The 19,657-nt window shown below is 40.8% G+C and overlaps 1 protein-coding gene across 1 annotated transcript in view; it reads right to left on the reverse strand.

The window, feature by feature from the left end:
- ATP10B (ATPase, class V, type 10B) overlaps positions 1–19,657 on the reverse strand; it is a 283,845-nt gene that overhangs the window by 227,415 nt on the left and 36,773 nt on the right. The gene's annotated exons all lie outside the window — the stretch shown is intronic.

A 19,657-nucleotide genomic window follows, 5' to 3' on the forward strand; every position in this document is an offset into this window, starting at 1 on the left:
ATAGAGAATGCAAATTATGTTCCCAGAGATCCTCAGCTAAATGCCTAATTGTTCCATGAAATGTGTGCTGGTCCAGCTCCTCAATGCATTTCATCTTTTTTGTCACATTGACTGGTTTCAGAATGGGCACGGGATTTCAGACCAATGAAAGTCAATTCTGAGACTTGTGTTGAAAATGTAGTAGAAAGTCTCTTTCTACTGTACTTGCAATGATGAAAATGGAGACCTAGAGCTGCTGGAAGCCAACATGGGAAATCAACACTGCAGTTTTGAGTGAGATATACCTAGCTTTGATGTTATTTGGACCTCCAGATTTAACTATGATTGAACTTTTCAGTTGTGTGAACCAACACATACCCTTCTCTGCTTAGGCTAGTTTTTGTTTTTCTCTTAAGCCATTGGGTTTTCTGTTTTTCTTATTAAAAAAATCCTCACTAATATAGAAAACAAGGCAGATATGATAATTTTCACTTCATAGAGTATGAAATAGAAGCTCAGAGAGAGGTCAGGGTGGGAAAATTCAAGACTCCTATTCAAAGGCTCCTTCTATTCCATTCTACTGCCTGACTCATTCAGTAATTCATTACAGTAACATGGAAAGAGTTGACACACTCATTGCTAGCTTTACCGACTTTAAACATTTCCTCTTTGGAGACAATGAAGTTGTCTTCCACAAGGCTACCAAGTGAGATAATCTATATTATTTTAGCAAGGTAAAGATTATTCACATGCATATGCACACACACATACTCTACAAAAGGCCATGGTAGATACTTTAGATTTGGGCAGAAGATCTCCCTATAGGGTCTGTCCAAGATGCAACTTGGTTCTTGTCGAAACCCTCACTCTCCAGGGGACATCTGAGTGAAGTCAATGGACAGCCTCGGCCTCCTCAGTCTTGTCCTGATTTTGGTCATCTGCATGCCAGCTCTCTGGTGGCCTGTGACTAATCACAAACAAACTCTCCACCCAGCTGACTGACCTGCCCAGGGCCCAGTTCATTCTCAGTGAGTCACTAAACAGAGGTCACAAAGAGAAAGTCCAGAGCCCAAATCCTGCTCCTTGATGGGTTTTGACACAGACACTGACACACACACAGACACGCGCACACACACACACGCGTTATTTGAACTACATTCACACATTGAAAATTTTTACTTAAGAAGGTTAGATTTCAGCTTCACATTAAAAAAATTCCAAAAAGCTGTCAACATTATTTGCATTCCCACGCAATGACACAAGCTGAATCTGAGTGGTGTCTACAGGGTTCAGGCAGGGCACATTTACTTCATTCACCTTATTTCCTCATCTGTCCTCCTTTACTCATTTCTGCCACATACCTGGCTGTGTTTTCAACCCCTGCCCTAACCTTCCTACAACCTGTTATTGTTGGCTAAGCTAACTGAGATGCCACCTTGCCCTCCAGTGGCCGTGTCCAGAAGCAGCCTGGGTCCAGCCAGGTTTCCACCTCATCCTCCAGTCCCTCCATAAATAAAATGGCACCACTGTGTGACTTTTTAATTTTCTCTCATCCTTGTTAAACCTTCCAAGTTTTCTGTAGAAAGTAGTAATTATCTATTTAAATCTGAAAAATAAGTTAATAAATGCTCTTGTGAAAATAAAACTTCCCTGTGTCCTGTGTGGGGGGCAGGAATTTGGGGAGGCTGTATGGTGGAATCAGCTAGGCACTGGAGGAGGTGTCAGAAGATTGGGATACTCTGTGATCTTTTATACATTATTTCTGTCTCTTGACCTTGGTTTCCCTATCAAATAAGGAAGCCAGGTGTGCTAGATCAGAAGTTATAAACTGGTGGTCCCACAGGCCATATCCAGCTAATAGATGGTATTATTTCCCCTTATTAATTAGATGCCAACAGCTAAAAAGAATGCTTCAATTAACAATCCAGATTACAGACTTCTTGGAACTGTCTAGCAACAATCAACAATGGTCCAGTGATGTTTAGATGGGATAAAGTTTTGCCCCAGTTCTCACCCACTTCCTAGAGGTAATACATTCACCTTCACCACCTGTTTTATTTGTTACATTTCCCCCCTGCCATTATAGGCATTTGCTCTTCCTACTCTCCAGTGAGATGACCTCTAGAAACCCTTTAGCCCTCATTGTCTGAGTGGAGGCTGGTGCTCTGAGGGTTAGAGACAGACAGTCTGGAGAAGAGGAAAATGTTCTGAGCAAAAAGCTCACCCTGGGACATTCCAGTAAATCTTAATGAATTGCTCCTCCTCCCTACTTGGCCAAGAGTTGGAACAGCAAGATGCCTAGGCCTTTATGAAGGTCCCACTACATGGTTAAACCTAAAAAGGCAACAGCGGGTTTTGAAAGTAGAAATATTCTTCCGTTGGGGTTGCTAGCTGATTCTCTAAGTAATTTGCAATTCAAGTGTCTCTTTGTTTTGTATGAAAATTTGCTGCTATCTGGAAAGTGGGGAAGAGCTAAATTGCATCCTGCTGGTTTTACTTTGGCTGTATCAAAAAAGAAACTGTTAATCTGGTTCCATAATTAACTTTCCTATTCTAAAAAGGCCCTGGGAGAGAGTCCAGAGGGTGGCTGTCAACTCCCTGCCTCTCTTCTCAATAACTCCTTTCAATAGGATGCCCTGAAAGGAGAATGATTCCAGGTGGGTATTGGTCTTGATTTTCTAATTTTTCTTCTCCTTTATCACCATCCAACCACTATTTAGTGAATAGCTACAGTGGGTAAGGCACTGTGCTGACCATTTGTGGGCATAAAAATAAATAAATCCCTGTGGAGCTGCCAGAGAACATAAGTAAGTTAACTTTCCATCCATCCATCCATCCACTCATTCATCCAAAATGAATGAGTGGATGAATATAGAAACAGGTTTCTATATTATGCCAGACACTGTGCTAGGCATTGGTATGTGAGACATACAAAGATGACTTAATCAACATTCAAGAATTCTAAAATGAAGAGATGAATTCTGACTAGGGCCTCAATAGTTGGCCTCATGGAGAAGATAGCATTTACATTTACTTTAGCCCGTTGATATTTATGTGCATGCATGCATGAGTGCACACACCCTTGTGTACATGCACACATGTACATGTGCATGACATGCTGGCGAGACAGGCTAATTGATTCAAGTAGAGGCATGTAGGCTGGGAATTCAGTTTGACCATCACTGGGAGACCCCTTTAGCAGTAGAAGTGGGTTTGAACTAACATTAAGTGCTAACAAATGTGAATACAGCCATGCCACATTTAATAACAGGGATATGTTCTAAGAAATGCATCATTAGGTGATTTTTTTATTGTGTAAACACCATAAAGTGCACTTACACAAACCCAGATGGTAAAGCCTACTCTACACCTAGGCTATATGGTCTAACCTACTGTTACTAGGCTGCAAACCTGTACGGCATGTTACTTTACTAACTACTGTAGGCCATTGTAACAAAACAGTAAGTATTTGTGTATCTAAACATAGAAAAGGTACAATCAAAATATAGTAGTGAAATCTTATGGTACCAGTATTGTGTATGTGGTGTGTTGACTGAAATGTCATTTTGTGGCACATGACTGTACTGCTAGGCACTGTGCTAAGCATTTGCATCCATTATCTTAATGAAATTTCATGATGCCAAGCATAATCATTGGCTACAGACTACAGATAGGAAACAGACTTAAGGAAGTTCCCAGGGAACACGTTGACAGAATAGATAGTGGAGGTGAGACCTCATGTCTGATTTTAAGCACAAGGTTTAACTTCTAGGCAATATAACCCAGCAGGGGGTTGGGGATGGGGAACCAAAGAAGGACTTAGGTACCTGTCAACTAATCAAGCAGTCAATCAACAATGTATTCATTTATTCATGCAAATACTGTATATGTTCGCTGAGTACTCTGGAGGTTGGGTGTAAAGAAAACAAAATAGGCAAATCTCTTGTTCTCTTGGAGCTTCTATCCCAGGGACCTCACACTGAAGTGCTTCCCTCCTCCAAAGTACACAAAGGAGAAAGTACAATGAGGCCAGAGTTAATCTCCAAGTTGATCCCCCAGAGGACTACTCATTGGCTGACCTTTGCCTAGTTCCATTCAGATAATTTGGATGGTACCCTGTCGCCTTATTTTCTTTAAGGGACATTTGTTTTCTCTTTTCTCTTCTTTCTGAAATTACTGCCTTGGGTATGATACACCTATTTTCCAATCCTATCCTCAATTGCAACTTGAAAAAAATCTGTAAAGAAGTTGCTGTTTGCAACCCACTCAACAAATCTAAGTAATTTTTCAGTGTTGCTTAGGCTATTTTAGGTCTGGCTTTGAGGAAAGTTAGAGAGAAACTCTGGTCTTAACCCTGGTCCCCAGTTCACATCTACCTGAGAAAAGCACTCCCAGAAGTCACCAAATTCTGCCTTAAACCTAGCCCCTGAAACATCTATTAGGTGTCTTTTATGAGTTGGTGCATAACTCCCAAAATAAATGAGGAATCACTAAAAGACACTGCTTTATTCCTGAGAATTAGAACTGGGCAGGAGTTCTGACTGTCAGGGCTATATATAAGCATCAAGGGGAAATTACCCTTTTAATTATTGCACCTGTAAATGAGGAGGATAGTTGAAACAAGATCGTAAGTTGACAGAAGGATGAGGTTGCCTAAGAAACCTTGTATTCTCTGGCAGAATAATGGCTCCCTGAAGATGCCCATGCCTTAATCCCCAGACCTGGGGAATATGTTCCATCACATGGCAAAGGGAACTTTGCAAGTGCAATTAAAGTTACAGAACTTAAGATTCGGAGATGATGCTGGATCATGCGGGTTGGCCCAGTGTAATCACATGAGTCCTTAAAGGTGAAAGAGGCAGGCAGAAGGGCTGATGCGTTACAAGATGATGGAAGTAGCAGTAGGAGAGATCTAAAGTGAGAGAGAGACTGGACCCACTGTTGCTGGTTTGAAGATGGAGGAAGGAGGTCATGAGCCAAGGAATCTGCGCAGCATCCGAAAGCTGGGAATAGACGTCAGGTGAAAGCAAGCAAGGAAATATAGGACTGCAGTCCTACAACTGCAAGGAACAAAATTCAGCCAACAACCTAAATAAGAAAGAATACAAATTTTCCCCTAGTATCTCTAAGAGAGAGCACAACTTTGCCAATATCTTGATTTTAGTCTAACGGGACCCATGCTGGACTTTTGATTTACAGAACTGTAAGATAAATAAAGCTGTGTTGTTTTAAGCTTCTACGTTTGTGGTAATATGTTAGGGTAGCAATAGGAAATGAATATGCTGACTGTTGGTTGAACCTCTATCCATTGGTAAGTGTGATCTAGGAGCAAGTGTGGCTTGAAACCTGCCTGTGCTCAGTAGGAATTGGTCTCATTAAACATGGCATAAAACCCAAAATGACAGTGACTTAAACACCTAAAGTCTTGTTTTTTTGCTTCAAACAAGTCTGGAGATAGGCAGTCCAGGGCCTTCCACTATGGTGGTTCTATGGTGTCATCAGGAAAGAAGGATGATTCTGACTTTCTGCTGTCACTTCCAGGGTTAGTGCTTATTCTTCTGATCCAAAGTGACTATCAGAGCTCTAGCCATCACACTTCAATTACAGGCAGCAGGACGAAGAAAGTGCAAAGGAAGCTGTTGTATTAAGAATACATCTCAGTAGCTGTTTATGATACTTGCACTTCTACCTCATTGGCCAACACTTGGTCACGGTATCACATATAGCTCTATAGAAGGCTAAGGAGGATAATACACTCAACTAAAAGTTAGGATTCTTATCACTAAGGAAATAAGAGAGAATGGACTTGGAGAGAAAACTGACAGTATCAGCCTTTGTGTGGTCATTTTTGTGGGATTACTGGATGGTTCTCAAAGGGCCACAGCTATTAAAATGACTGTAGCTGGGATGCAAGCTTTTCCCTTCCCACCAATCAAAGGCCCTTCTCTCCCTCTTTACAGTCCTTTCTCCTAACTCCAATTTCCAGTCTACCTTAGTCCTATCCAGTGTTAAGGGCCCATTTCAAATCTTACCTCCTCCAATAAGTTATCCTAAATTCTACTCAGAGGAAATAAATCCTCCCTTCCTTAAACTTTCATAAACTGGGTTATATGTACCCCTTGTCACACTGCATTTTATGTGGGTGTTGCTACTGCCTTCTGGAATGCAGGCCATCCTATTAATCACAGTTGCATTTCCCACAGTGCCTCAAACACAGCATGAACTCAATATATGCATGACATATCAGAGAATGTGATCTTGTTCCCCAGTATCCATAGTGTCCCTTTTATTTTAGAAATAAACCCCCTTCCTGGAACTAAGTGTTATCTGGGTACATTGGTTATGCAGCTAGAGACTTCAGAGTCAAGTTTCCTTTGTGGTTATATGGAAGCATGTGACTATGTTAGGGCCACTGGAATATGAACAGGCATGGTATTTGCAGGTTCTGAGTTACCTCTCTGAAGAAAATTCTACTTGCCAGGACTCTTTTCCCCACTTCTTTCCTGTTGGCTGAAAACAGTACAGCAGTCACCTTGGACCCAGAGATGGAAGCCACATGCCAAGGATGGCAGAGCCAACCAGCCAGCTTGTGACTCAGGAATACCTGCAGCTGTCTACTTGCCCTAGATTGCCTACCCACCTTTGGATGTGAGGATACACACACTCTCTCTTCTAAGTTGCTTACTTAGTCTCCGGGGTAGCAGTTTACCTGTGTCTCAATTCATGCACATGATCAATGTAATTGGTCACTCGTGGCCTGTGGGACGAAGCTGGCTTCCTTTCTACGTGTCCTTTTCTAGGAGGGTGGCATTAACCCTAAAATGACATGACCTAAAACATTCAACTGAACACACACATGCCATGCTCTCAAAGCAGTTCAGAGCACTTGATGGAGGTGTGGGTCAGCCTCTTGCATCCTGCTTAGCCAGGATGGCTAAGGAAACAAGTTTGTGCCTAGCATTTTATTATTTCTGCTGGAGTCACTCTTGAAAATATTTTTAATCAGGAGTATGTTCAGACTTCTTAAATAATATTTTGCACCAACATTTATTGCTGATTCATTCTTCTCAAACACATCATTTTAGAAAATTGTCTTTTTGCTGCCTAAGTATTTTTTGCCGTTTGAAACTTTCTCTTCAAAGTTTCATTTTATTTTTCTGCCATACCCTTTAGGAGCCTATTTTGACAATTCTGCTGAGCATTCATTTCCTAGTTGACTATTAACAACAAAATGCCTTGTATCTGTATGTAGTTTTATTTTAATATGTTCCAAAGCCTTTTACAATCTAATAGCACAATTATCAGAGAAGCCTGGCAAGTTATGCAGCTTAAGTATTAGTATTTCCACTCTGTAGACCAACAGTCTTCAACAGTATTAGTATTTCCACTCTGTAGACCAACAGTCTTTAACAATTGTGCGGTGTAACAGAATTTAACTATCCATTCAGAAGTATTTATACTGTCAATACAGTCATACCCTACATAACATCTTGATCAACAATGGATCGTGTATGCAAACCTGTAAGGTTACAATGGAGTGAAAACTTTGTCACCTAGTGCCGACGTCATGTCTGTCACAACATTGTATTGCAAGTACTTTGTTATAAATTTAGTGTAGCCTAAGTGTATGGTATTTATAAAGTCAACCGTAGTACACAGTAATGTTCTAGGCCTTCACATTCAGTCACCACTCACCGACTCACCCAGAGCAATTTCTAGTTTTGTAAGCTCCATTCATGGTAAGTTCCCTAATGCAAGTATACCATTAAAAATTTTTTTCATACTAACTTTTTACTGTATTTTTTCTGTATTTAGATACATGAATACCATTGTCTTACAATTACCTACAGTCTTCAATAGAGGAACATGCTGTGCAGGCTTGTAGACTAGAAGCACTAGGCTGTACTATATAGCCTAGGTGTGTAGTAAGCTATACCATCTAGGTTTGTGTAAGGACACTCTATGATATTAGTACAAGGATAAATTGTCTAAAAACACATTTCTCAGAATGTTTCCCTGTCATTGACATGCGACTGTAATTTTTTTTGAGACGGAGTCTCGCTCTGTCACCCAGGCTGGAGTGCAATGGCCCAATCTCAGCTCACTGCAAACTCCGCCTCCCGGGTTTACGCCATTCTCCTGCCTCAGCCTCCCGAGTAGCTGGGACTACAGGCGCCCGCCACCTCGCCAGGCTAGTTTTTTGTATTTTTTAGTAGAGACGGGGTTTCACCGTGTTAGCCAGGATGGTCTCGATCTCCTGACCTCATGATCCGTCTGTCTTGGCCTCCCAAAGTGCTGGGATTACAGGCTTGAGCCACCATGCCCGGCCGTGACTGTAATTTTTTATGGTAATAAAATGTCATTCTTTTAATTTATCCCATACATATAATTGACAGTTTTTGAGGAGCTAATATGTGCTAGGAACTGTCCTCAGCACGAGGAACACAGTAATGAATTAGATAGACAATATCCCCGCTTGTAAGTATCAGGGGAGCAGTTAATGAATTGCTGCATTTTGAGCAGGATGGTAAATGTCTACTGCCTTGTCTGTCCTGCATCCCCTCCTTCCTCTGGGCAACTGATTTCCTGCTGCTCCAATCCTGTGATTCTGATGGGGCTGCTGACCACAGAGGAAGGTAGACGATCCAGGTCTGGCTTTCCTTAATACTGCATTCCTCTGGCCACAGTGATTGTTTCAAGTGAAGTCACTTGACTTAAACCAAAGTTTATCAGTCTTTTCTGGGATTTAGAATTTAGAAAACAGGAAAAGATAGAAGTTCTTTGATTTGTCATCACTGGGCTGGGATGAGATAATCCTGGAGTAAACTGTGGTTGTACCTTTTGCCACATGGAGGAGGCCTTTTTGCAACAGAGGAAGACTCACTTTCCCCACCCAGTTGTAAGTTCTGGCTACATGGGTCTTCTGACTATTCCAAAAACATCAAACTCCCTGGCCTCTTAAGGCATTGGGTTTGGAATGGAATGCCTTCTCCAGCCTCTTTGCCTAATGGATTCCTTCAAGTCTCATCTAAATTTCACAGACCTTCTCTTATTCCTCTACTTAAAGTAGCATCATTGCCAATATACTCTCTCATAGCACAATGTTTATTTCATTCATACTATTTCCAAATTTCAAAATAGCACTCTTTTTACTGTTACTGTTGTTGTCTGTTTCCTCCATATTGTATTATATTCCACCAATGCAAGAAATGCTTTGTCCCATTATCTCCCCGGCACTATGCACGCTGCCTAGCAGAGAGCCCTCAATATTTGTTGAATGAATGAGTGAATGAACGTATAAAAAGATGAATGCTTCTCACTGACTGTAAGGATGGAGGTCCATGTTAAGCTATTTCATTTATCTTTTTACAAACCATCTTTTCAAAAAAATCCTTATTCAAAAGAAAAAGAATATCTTGAGCTGAGTCTCAAACAGGATATCTCAATTGCAAAATATCTTTCTTAAAGTTTCACAGCTACCTAGACAAAAATATCTTCCCAACATTATAGGAAATTCCCACATTATCATGCATTTGGGTAAAACCATTGCAGACTGGAGTAGAGAGAAGCCTTGACTCAGATTGGTGTCTACCGTACTCTCTTGGGTAAATCATTTCCTATCTCTGTCCTAAGGTTTCTGTACCTGGCTCCTTTGTTTTCTAGCACTGAGACTTACAGCAATTCACTCATCTCTGAGCTCCAGGATAGTCATAATGAACAGGGGCGAGAATAGTGGCCCCTAAAGAGATATGTCAACATGCCAATCTTTGGAACCTATGAATTTTTTTTTAATTTGGGAAAAGGGTCTTTGCAGATGTGATTAACTTAAGGATTTTGAGGTGAGAAGATCATCCTATTGAGGTGAGTCCTAATTCCAATGACAAGTGTCCTTATAAGAGAAAGGCAGAGGGATATTTGAGACACAGTAAAAGGCAATGCAACCACAGAAACAGAGACTGATGTGATGTGGCCACAAGGCAAGGAATGCCAGCAGCCACCGGAGGCTGGAAGAGTCAAATAATGGATTCTCTCTTAGAGCCCCCAGAGGAAGCACGGCTCTGTGAGATTTTAGACTTCTGGTCAGCAGAAGTGTAAGAGAATGCATTTCTGTTGTTTTAGCCAGTGAGTTTGTGGTAATTTATATGGCAGCCCTAGAAAATAAACACAGTCCTCACTTGTACTACAGATGTGACTGGGGGTCATTCTGCCACCCGAGTTCAGACCCCACACTGAGGTCAGGCTTTACTGTCACCACATTTAGTGACTTCACCACACCAACTCTAAAAACCAGAGATGTAGAGACAGAGACAGACAAGGAAGAAGGCCCCATGAAGACAGAGGCAGAGGGTGGAGTTACAAGTCTACAAGCTAAGGAACACCGAGGGTTGCCGGCCATCACCAAAAGCTAAGCACCAGCAAGAAAAGCTTCTCCCTTATACCCTCAGAGAGGGGATGGCCCAGCTGACTCTTTGATTTCAGACTTTTAACCTCCAGAACTGTAAGCAAATACATTTGTGTTGCTTAAAGTCACAAAATGTGGTGCTGTGTCATGACAGCCTAGGAAACTAATACATGGGGCAAGGAAAAGACTTTTCTTTTTTTTGGGCAAAATCTCACTCTGTCGCCCAGGCTGGAGTGCAATGACATAATCTCAGCTCACTGCAACCTCTGTCTCCCTCTGTCTTGAACAATTGAAGAATCGTTCAAACAATTCTTGTGCCTCAGCCTCCCAAGTAGCTGTGATTGCAGGGATGTGCTACCATGCCCAGCTAATTTTTGTACTTTTATTCGAGATGGGGTTTCATCATGTTAGCCAGGCTGGTCTTGAACTCCTGACCTCAGGTGATCCACCTCCCATGGCCTCCCAAAGTGCTGGGATTAATGCTGGCCATGAAAAGACTTGTTTGTTAGTGAAATAGAAATCCATCAAAGGGTGATAGGCACTAACAAAAGCTGATTTTGTTTGTTTGTTTGTTTTTCAGGCTTGTGTTTTAAAAAGGTGTCTCAAATGAGTAAAAAGAAGTCCTTGGGCTCAGAACACTTCCCCACATCTTTCCAAGGCTACGATGCCTATGCCATTTGCAGTGTCCTCCACCATGTAACTGCCCTCTGAGCAGGGACAACGTGGCACACTGGGAGATTAGTCATCTGATTTAACCATCTCCACCACCAACCACTTGAGGTTTCAAAACATGTCCCTTCTATTTTTAAACAAGCAGCAGTCTACTTCTGCATTATAAATTTAGTTCCCTTTTCCCCAGATACCTGGTGAGGCCATGTGTTGTCCCTTGTCCTACTCCCTCTAGCCCCCTTCAGATCTAATGGAAAACATTACACAGTTCAAAGTCACTGTTAATTAATGCTGATGTTTGCTTTGCTGACGTTGGTATGAAAAGTGCTTATTTGAGGGAGAGAGAGCATGCTTCTTCTAATTCTCAACACCACTTCCAGTATGAACCTAAAAATCAATGGATGACTGGATTCAGATGCACAATTACGGTCTGAATTCAGCCACTCATGAATGCTAGCACCTGACACTTGGGGAAAAACAGGTAACTCAGGAGGAAGAATGGCCAAATGGGGAAATAGGGTAGAAGCTAGAAGGTTCTGGAGTGCACAGCTTTCTGCAGCCTGACAGCATTTAGACTTCCCAGCTTATTAGAGTTCTGGAGAAAATAATTTTCCTTCTTCCTTAAAACTGATGGATTCACTCATAGTTCTCACCCATTCGAGGTGAAAAGTTTCCTGATTAGGAATCTGAACCCCACTCTTTACCAGTTGTAACAAGGAATTTTGAGTTAGAGCGCTCAGTACCAGTTACTGAACTAAATGCTGCATATGCTTCCTATCATTTAAGAAGGAAAATGTGTACCACTGATAATGGTGAAAATGACAGTAACTATCATTTATTGAGTGTCATAATCTTGGCTCGTACTTCATATACATTATTTCATATAATTCTGTCATTTCAGGGTAGTAAAGTATGAACTTGGAGTCCAGCACCTCGGTTTAAATCCTGGTTCTGCAACTTAGTAGCTAAATTACTTTGATTAGTTGCTTAATCTCTCTAAGCCTCAGTTTCTCATCTGTAAAATGGAAATAATAAAAATGTCAATCTTAATAGAATTAAATGAAATCCTGTAATACAGTCTGGCTTATAATGATGATTACAAGAATCATAAGATAATAATAGTAACAATTACTATAGCATTTACTAAGTGCAAAGAGTTTGCAAATGTGACCGTTGAAAAGCAGAGAAGTCAGAAACTTGTCCTTTGTTATACAGCTAAAGTGTGGTATAGGTGGAATTTGATCCATTAATGTTAGCCATTGTTAGGGTTATAATCTGGAGTTCTAACTACAGTGTTTTGTACAAAGTGTATACTGAATAAATATTTGTAGATTGATAAATTATAGGCAGTATATTCTTGCAAGGGGAGAGTCTTGGATCTTGTTTAATATTCTCCACTTATATGGGATTTGGCTCCTAATATAATTGGTTTCTTTCTTCACTGGATTCCACAAAGATAGGCCATTTTTCTTTGCTTTTCAGTGCTTGCTGAGTCTGAGCAGAAACTATTTTCTATCTGTGATTTGGGAAGGATGACATCAGCTTAAGAAACACATTTAAAACATCCATACTTCAAGGCTGAGGTATAGGCCTACTCTTCCAGGAAGCTTTGAAATTTCCCTTTCATCTGGAGCCCTACAGGGCCCTTCCACCCAGGTCTTTCTTTTGTTTCTTATTAAATAGGCTTGTAACGCCGAGTTTGCTGGCTCTTGGTCCCTTTTACGTGCTGTAGAATCCTGGTTAGCCCTCAGAATCTCCTAGAGTTATTTTCAGGAGCTCTTGGGGGAGTTTCCCATACATTGATGCAACTCTGGCCTCCTCCTTGATATCTGTGGCCCAGGAATCCACTAACGATGTATTCACCCAACACTCCAGCTGCCAGGGTCCTCTGTGAACACTGATTCTCTGTCCAGGAAGCTTCCAAAGATGCAAACCCTACTGGGGCTAAAATGATGCTACTTTATAGAAATACTGCAGACACTGTCCCTCTCTGCAACTCATTGTTCCCTCTGTCTCATTGATCCTGCAGTGGCTCTACTTATGCTCATCTCTCACGAAGTCCTCCAGGTAAACAGCTCCATTAGCCTCTCCTTGTATCACCCATCACCTTCAGCCTCAGACTACAGCCAGGCTGAGTGACTGGGAAATGTCTGATTTTTCCTTTGCAGTTCTTATTACAAAATGGCAATCACATATTTATTTTGTGCAAATTCAATCTAATGTCTGTCTTTCCCATTAGATGGCAAACTCCATGAGGGAATGGATTGAATATGCTTTATCATTCCTATATCCAGAGTAGCACAGTCTTGAATGTAGCAGTGCTTAATAAAAATGTATTAAATGCATAACTACTTTGTTCTTCTGAACCCATACTCCCCCAAATCAGGTATCCAGGTAAAGACGACAGGAGTTCTAACTCAAATCAATATCTAGGAAGAGCTCAACCACTCACCCGGACCTCTAGCCATATACAGGCCAAGCCAAAGTTCATCAGTTAATGAGACGGAATCGAAACCTGGATTCCAATTTCAGGCCTTGAGCTTAGTTCAAAGATATTTACATGATCCTTCCCACATGATTCTTCCAAACAGACTGGGAAGCTTTGGAGGTGGGAACAATGCCTTCTTCATCTTAGCATCTCCCACGTCATCTAGTATAATGCCTAGCAAAGAAGGTCTTCCAAGAAATATTTATTGGATGCAGGCAGCAAATATCATGGTCAAGATGAACATTTGCCAGAATGGTAGAGTTCCCATTGATCTGCTACAAGCTTCCAGCTGTGTTTGTAGAGGTATTGATTGAGACGTGGAAGGGATTTATACAACAACTTTTCCCTTCAGATTGCCTCTCTGGAAATGGTTCATACCAGTTCACATTAGGTGCTGAGAAACAATTTCCTAAAAATATAGATGGGCCATAAAAGCCTAATATAAGCTGAGGACGATGACCACCTCATGACTGCCTTCTTTCGCAGTAGTCAAGGGGATGGGCTAAGGGTTTCCTGATTTGTCCCAATTTGTGAAGAATTTGTAGGCTGACATTACCTGAGGAAAAAATCAAGAACATGCCTAACTTACAACCATTTCCTGCTTTCAAGCCAACCTGTATCAGTGGTTCTCAACTGGAAGCAATTTTGTCCCCCAGAGGACATTTGGCAATGTCTAGGGATATTTTTGGTTATTGCGCCTGGGGAAGTCTACCGATACGTAGATGGGACAATGCCTGCGATATTGTTAAACATCTATGGTGAATGCACAGAACATTTCCCAGCCATCATCTCCCCAACAAAACATCAGTAGGACTGAGGTGGGTGAAACCCTGACTTAGACAAGTTCAAAACACATGGTAAGGGACACTGCTAAGTTCACATGGAGAGCCTGATACTTACTGCTTAAGGCACTTGAGTTCTTTTCCCTTTCTTCCAGCTTAAAATTAGTTGCTAATGACTTCAGCCTCCTGAATGTGGAGACTGTACATTAGGGGGCAGCTTAGTTTCAGACTTGCAACCGCTGCTGTGTCAGGATTCAGAGTGTGTGTGGGGATGCTTTTGTCTGGCTTCTTCTCATCTTTCTTTTGCTGAGCTCAAGGGGGAGGAATCAGCTTCTCTTCAGTTTCATGATTCTGCATCCCCCATCCCCATTCCAGAAAAAGGCAGGAGGGGAGATAACTGGGGGACAACATAAGGTTGTCAGCTGCTTGCTCAGAAGGAAGGAGTTACTTCCAGCTGACCTCACTCTCCTGCACACACTCCCTGGGCAGACTTTTGCTCTCATGTGCTTTCTCCATGGCATGCTCCTGTTCAAAAGGCTTCTGTTGGCTCACTTGGCATGGTGGGTTTGGAAGCAGCTGACTTGGGCTTGACTTGTTGTGTAACTTTAGATCTCTAAACCTCAGTTTTTTCCTTTATGTTGAAGGAGGATGTTATGATCAACTGTTTATATTGTGCTATATGGATTAAGCAACCACACTATCACTACTGTTGACTACTACATCCCAGTTAACACTGCCAGGAAGATTATCATATATGAGGAACTGTGCTAAATGCTTTATACATTATTTGATTTAAGACTCATTGTAACTTATTTTTCAGAGACATCAACTGAGGCATAGAAAGAGGCTACTTGAGCCGGGCACAGTGGCTCATGCCTGTAATCCCAGCACTTTGGGAGGCGAGGAGGGTGGATCACGAGGTCAGGAGTTCAAGACCAGCTTGGCCAACATGGTAAAACCCTGCCTCTACTAAAATTACAAAAATTAGCTGGGCCTGGTGGTGTGCACCTGTAATCCTAGCTACTTGGGAGCCTGAGGCAGGAGAATCGTTGGAACCCGGGAGGTGGAGGTTGCAGTAAGCCAAGATCATACCACTGCATTCCAGCCTGGGTGACACAGCAAGACTCCATCTCAAAAAAAAATAAATAAAAAGAGGTTACTTGTTCAAGGTCACATAGCTTGTACATGGTAGAAAAAATTTAAAATTGGTGGTCCAACCACTGAACTCTATCTAAATAATACTGAGAAAGAGCTCTGGATAATGTGAGCTGCTATGCAATCTCAGAATCTTTTCCCCAGGATTTATATTTGTTATTTATTTAACTAATATTTATTGAGTGCCTCTTAGATGTCAGACACTATGCTGGAGGTGGTCAACAGAGGTTTTTTTTTTTTTTTTTAGCGTTGCCCCTGTAGGATTCATGGGGAGGCAGAAATCAAATTTCTGACTCCAGTTCCTGACTGGAACTGGAGTTACTGTGCCCTGATGTCCTCCTGTGTTCAAAAGCACAGATTCAGTGCAAAAATACAAAACAAAAACAAAACTAAGTCAAATATCCTACCCTTGCACCCATGCATAGAGATAAGCAGATCTGTTTGGCCAAATAGCTACTTCTCTAAGGGATGAGGGTTGTGTGTTGTGTAGTCATCACTCCCTTAGGGAACATTTTTCATCTTTGTCAAAGTCCTCTTTTTGCAGTCTTATCGTAGTATGCACCTCTCCTTCTCAGCAGTTGTCCGGTCTCAATTGTATACTCATGTGTGTGTGTGTGTGATAAATACATGAACTATGTTGTACTGTTTTGCTCATCATTCGTTCCTCAGTGTGTACTCCGGGGGTGGAATATGGAGAGTGCTCTATAAATATCTAGTAAATGAATTTGAGTTCATACTATATGTCAGCCCCTGTGCTAGGATCTTGACATGCATTATCTTACATGTGAATGTGAGAATGGATGAGTACTGACATTTTTCCAGATGAGAAAACAGTCTTAGGAGTCCATAGTCATATAGCTAGTAGATTAGGATTCTAACCCAGGTTCATATGGATCCAAAGTCTCATGTTCCTTTAGTATCAAACTAGACTGGAGTTTGAAAACTACACGTTTGCAAATTTGCGATCATCTTGCAGAGAGTATGATCAGCAGTGGGGACTGTGGACTCCAGATTTAGTCAGTTTGAGTTCAAATCTTGGTTCCATTACTTCATAGCTCTTGGACCTTGGGATATGCGTGCATCTTATGACTCAGTTTTCATTATAAATAAAATAGAAATAAAAACAGTAGTACCTCATGATGTTATTGTGAAGGCTAATTGGATTACAGCTGTCCATCCATATATGCAAGAGATTGGTTTCAGTAGCCCCCTACCACCAAAATCCATGCATACTAAAGTCCTGCAGTCAGCATTGCAGAAATTACGTGTACCAAAAAAAGGCCTTCCAGATATATGGGTTCCCTCAAATACTGTATTTTCAATTTGTATTTGGCTGAAAAAAAGCTGTGTGTATGTGGACCCGTGCAGCTCAAACCTGTGCTATTCAAAGGTCAACTAAATTTGTGACATGTTTAGAATAGTGCTTGGCACATTGTATATGTCTCTATATTACATGTGTTTGCTTTTATTCTCCTTCTTGGAGAAAGGAGAGCTTTAAAGACTATATATCATTGTTTATATATCATTTTTAGGATTCTGCAAATGAAATATCCTAATCTGATAAGAAATGTTGAAATTTAAGTGCTGATGATTAAAATAATTTAGCAGTAATTAATAATAATGTGTGTCTCCTGCATGGCAGCTCCTCAGTGTATCCACATTAAACAATCACTGGTATTTAACAACATCTTGTTAAATTTAATTGTCTTGTTAAATCTGAATTAAGTGTACCTTAAAGAAACTATTTAGATCATCACTGAGGTTTTAAGCTGTCTGCTTATTTTAGAAGTTGAACCAGAGCTGCCCAGAATGCTGTTGATTTCAGGTTTGGCACACGTATGTGGACATTTCTGGGTTACTACACTAACTAGGTCACACTCACCTGGAAGGGTCACCAAGACTAACCCAAATTCTCCAGAGCCAGAAACCTGTCTCGCCACCTGCCTCCCAGGGCCCCAGGTACAGTGAAATGTGAGGCACTTAAGAGCATGTACACAGTGTGGGCAGTGGCCCCTAGTGCCCCAGAGGCTCTTAACTTGTCCGTGTTTGGCTGCTGTGTGTGTGTGAGCAACTGGCTCTAGGTTTAGGATGGAGAGGGTATTAGTCAGGGTTCTCCAGAGAAACAGAACCAAGATATGTATGTATTTGCATATTTGTATTTACTATGAGGAATTGGCTCACACAATGATGGAGGCCAAGAGATCCTGCAATCTGTCATCTGCAAGCTGGAGATGGAGGAAAGCCAGTGGTTCCAAGGCCTAAGGCCTCAGAACCAGGGGAACCAATAATATACATCCTAGTCCAGGGGCAGGAGACCCATGGCCTAGCTCAAGGAATCAGGCAGAGAGAGTGAGTTCCCACTTCCTCCACTTTTGTGTTCTAGTTTGGTCCTCAACAGATTGTATAAGGCCTATCCACACTGGGGACAGCCATCTGCTTTACTCTATCCACCAGTTCAAACGCTAATCTCTTCTGGAAACACTCTCACAGACACACCCAGAAATCATGTTTACCAGATACCTGGGCATCCAGTAGTCTAGTCAAATTGATACATAAAATTAACCATCACAGAGGGATTCCATATAAAGAGAGTTGCCAGTCAAATTACACTCCCCTGACCCAGGGAGTGCAACAAATTAGAACCACGGTACAAAACAATACGTATACCTGTTAAAAACGAATGAATAGTTCTGTAGATACCAATGTGAAAATTACAAGGGAGAAATCAAGGGGCAGAAATGTATCTATAGTTGCTCCTACTGTGTTGCAAAAATAAAATTTACATGTATGTTTATAAATGCATGAACTTTGCTGGTAAGAGTGATTGTCTCTGGTAAGGAAAACTATTTGGTAAGGCACAAGGAAGGAGGGAAACTCAATTTTCACTGTAAACCATTTTTCTTGCCTTTTAAATGTTGGGCCATATGCCTAGATTACCATTCAAAATAGACTTTTTAAGTTAGAGCTGAGTAAGAGAATGGACTGTGCTTTGAAATGGCGAGCACATAGAGAATATCTGAATAGACAGTGAGGATACCTTATCAGAGATGTTGTAAAGAATGCTTTGATAACACTCAACAATTGGATAATTTTTTCAAGCACATGTATGACAGATTTTATAAAGCTATAATAATCAAACACAATGTATTAATTCAAGGGTAAACAAACAGTCCAATGAAACAGAATGGAAAATTGAGAAATTAGTGGAGAAGGATGGACCTCCACAGGGAGAAATAGCATTAGGATAACTGAACACTGTTATATCCATATGATAAAAAGAGGACTGTTTGATCATACAACATATACAATTTTAGGTGAATTCAATTTTTAAATGTGATAATGTTGAATTTAATCTGAATGCTGTATTCCCTAAATGCAGAGATAGCAGAGAAATCTCTTTATGCTTCTAAGGTTCTAGAACTGACTAACTACAATGGGATACCCTGCTCTCACATGTTCCTGTATATGACTGACTTCTACCATTTTCAGTGAATACGACTCCTTTTTGTACCTGCCTTTAAACAACCCCAAGTCCCCTGGTCTTTTACTTGAGATGCTTCCATTAATAAATGCTATCTCTGCTATAATAGCTTGAATAAAATAATCTCCATTGTCAAAAAACAGATGGGAGAGAGTTCTAAAGAAACATAATCAAAGTCAATATGAACACCTTGATTGGATCTTTATTCAGTCAAAAAATCCATAGAAGACACACTTGGAAAAGTGGAGAAGTTTAAATATGGACTGAATATTAGAATGCATTGAATTATTGTAAATCTTCTAAGGTATGACAATAAAATTGTGTTTGTATAAGAAAAAAAGAATACTTTGGAGAAAAGATTGGGACTTGGAGACTTTCTTTTTTTTTTTTTTTTTTTTTTTTTTTTTTTTTTTTTTTTTTTTTAGTGTTAGAAAAATAAAATGAATATTTAAGTATCATGCCGCAGTTATACAGAAATCTCAGTTACACAGAAATATCATTTGTCTGGAATGTCATGTTTTTTTTTTTTTTTTTCATTTAACATTTTATAGATACAAGGTCTTGCTGTGTTGTCTAGGCTGGTCTCAAACTCTTGGCCTCAAATGATCCTTTCACCTTTGCCCAAAGTGCTGGAATTACAGGGGTGAGCCACCATGCCTGGTCTGGCACTGGTAGCCTTCGGTTTCTTTTTTTTTTTTTTT

The sequence above is a fragment of the Colobus angolensis genome, unplaced genomic scaffold, assembly GCF_000951035.1.
Source record: "Colobus angolensis palliatus isolate OR3802 unplaced genomic scaffold, Cang.pa_1.0 Scaffold27, whole genome shotgun sequence".
Taxonomy (NCBI): domain Eukaryota; kingdom Metazoa; phylum Chordata; class Mammalia; order Primates; family Cercopithecidae; genus Colobus; species Colobus angolensis.